The following is a 2,733-nucleotide window of genomic DNA, read 5'->3' as shown; positions in this document are numbered from 1 at the left end:
GTTTATTTACATCAACCATATTTGCAATGCATCACCTAATTGACAATTTTTTGTTTCTTTAAAGTGGTGTGAGAACTTGAACAGTCTTGTGAAGTAATCTGATTTTAGCCTCTGAGTTTTTATGATTCTTTTTCCTCCAAGTTAGAGTTTTTGCTCCAACACTTAATTTGATGTCAATTCTTGTTTTTAGCAACCCACCTTTATCAAGTTTTTCCAAAGCATTGGGCTTAGTATTCATATGCATATATTATTTTTTAACATATTTCATTTAATATGAATTTATTATATTAGGCACAATGGCAAAACAGGATTGGAAATAAACAAAATTGACTCTTGAGAGGCGTGTAAAATTCAACTACCTGGCTGGAGGAAGGTGTCCAAGAGCATTTACCCGTCGAGGTGTGAGCACACAGCTGCATTAGGGAGTTTGTTTTTTTAAGGAGTGGAGAGCATGGGTCTGGCAAGTGCGCGAAGTGGAAGTTTGGGTAGAGAAGTTTCTACCCTATATCGGTTCTTGTTGCTATCAGTATGCATACAGAAGAAATATAAACTGTACCTTCAACTCTTTCAACACTTAGGGTAGGGAAAAGATTATTTTGAAAAGATCAGCTTGCCTCAAATTCACCAGCCTACAATTTTTCATTACTTTCATTTAATTTACATTTGTACGTATACATTTTTTTAAAGCTTCTAACAAATTTCTTTCAGCCAAATTCCTATGAAGGTTCTATCACACAACATCACTGTCCCACATGTAATTCATTATATGTTTGATGTTTGTGGCTAGTCATACATTTTTTCTTAATGATTAAATATCAGTATCTATTATTGCTTCATCCTTTCAATAGTCACCTAGAATATCCCTTGGACCTATGATGTTCAAATTTGTTCTCATTCTTTTCACAAGCCTTGGCATTTCTCCAATCAATTCTTAAATCCCATTTCCAGCTGTAAAAATGCTGCAGAGTTTTTTAGTATGTATTTGGGCAATCTGACCCTTTGCAGGGGGCCCAAGTGAACATGGCCCCATATTCTTTTCCAATACTCTTGGAAATTTGTATTCAGTTTATTTTTTATAAATCTCAGTTAGACTTTCCAAGGATGATTTTAATATTTCTCTGGTTACTACCAAACTCATAGGTTTTGTTAGTCTCATATTACTGTTTGAGGTGGTTCAGCTTAATTTAAGCCTTTACATTTTAACCCTGATCTTTATCTTTATCTCTGGGTTTTGTAAACATAATTACTCTGTGACCTACACTTTCAGATTTCTTTTGAAAGCAGCTTTGTTTAATTGCAAAGTTGCTCCCAAAAACTGGCAAGAAGGATAAAAGCAGTTCCTTATGATCTTTCAACACTCCAGGGCTATTTTTCCTTGATTTGTATTTGTACTTGATTTTATGCTGTATTATTTTTCAGTGAGCTACAGATTACTGGCAGGGAAACCAAACAATCAATAACCTTGTTTACTGTATCTGTAAAAGCATATGCAGATTCTAGGGGTGCTTTCAACTCTAAAGAAGCAGTAGAGCTCAGGCTGTCTCTGCAAGACTTTTTTAGCGATGGATGTTCAGAGTCAAGCCAGCATACGTGTGTTTCCTAAGACGATTAATAGCAAAGCCCCTCTTAAAACCATTGCCATGTGTCTACGCACAGTAAAAGAGGCTACATTTTAAGTTGATTTTTCAATGACTATGCTAACATCTAAAAATGATTTTGCACATCTTAATATTCCGTTTTAAAATGGAAGGTAAACGTAATACTTATAACAATAGTTATTAAAATTTAGTACTTATCCACTATTATGATTGCGAAGATCAGTGCTATAGTAGGAGGTAGTTATTTCACTTAAAATGTTTCTATATAGTGCATTTGGAGGGCCCGTGTAAACTCAGAGATGATATTTTACGTGAATTAACCATCTCCGGACAACCTTTCTAACTAAGTGGGCTCTCAGGCGATTCCTCCCCACCCAATTCCCAACCTTTCGAGGAGGGAATGAATGGCGTATCCTCAGAAATGAGAGATACTGGGGTGTTTTCTTCCATTACAAAAGCCCAGAATCAATGTATGTTTTCAGCTGCCTAGAGGACGGCTTATCCCGGCAGACCAGGTAAAGGGAAAGGGAAAAGCTATATTTACATAAATATATACACGCGTAAGCATTTAGTTCATCCACAGGAGGAGATGCCAACTCCGTCAAGAGTCAAATACAGTTTCTCCCCTCCAAGCCCACGTCCCTCCCGCCTGGAGTAGTGCGCAGGGGCGATTTAAAGCCACAGGTTCTGTCGGTGAAAAAAAAAGTCTAGAGATTTTTTTAATGGTTTAATTTCCTCTCCGCCTCTCCACCCCCCCCCCCCCCCCAAATCTGAGAGCGACAGGACGCCTTAACTGTCACTGTGGCTTTATTTCAGCCGTCCGTTGTCATTCAAAGGGAAGCCCACTTTTCATAGGTACGTGACACGCAGCATCCCTCCACGCGAAGAAGGACGCTACCCCACCAGCAGGAGCCGCTCGGGACCGGACCACAGTGGGAACCGAGACCGAGAGCTCCCACGCGCGCCAGCCGCTGCCGGAGGGAAAGCCGTCGGCCCGCCCCTCGGGGAGGGGCCTCTGCGGCCCCGCCCCTCGCCCTGGCCCCGCCCCCGCGCGTAACCCGGATACACACCCAAGCTGCCCTTTCACCTCGCGGCTGGGAGCGAACGTGGAAGTCGGGCCGTGCGGGCCGGCTGA

Source organism: Dasypus novemcinctus, chromosome 14, assembly GCF_030445035.2.
Source record: "Dasypus novemcinctus isolate mDasNov1 chromosome 14, mDasNov1.1.hap2, whole genome shotgun sequence".
Classification (NCBI taxonomy): domain Eukaryota; kingdom Metazoa; phylum Chordata; class Mammalia; order Cingulata; family Dasypodidae; genus Dasypus; species Dasypus novemcinctus.
The sequence above is the reverse complement of the archived record's forward strand: the minus strand, read 5'-3'. Positions refer to the sequence as shown.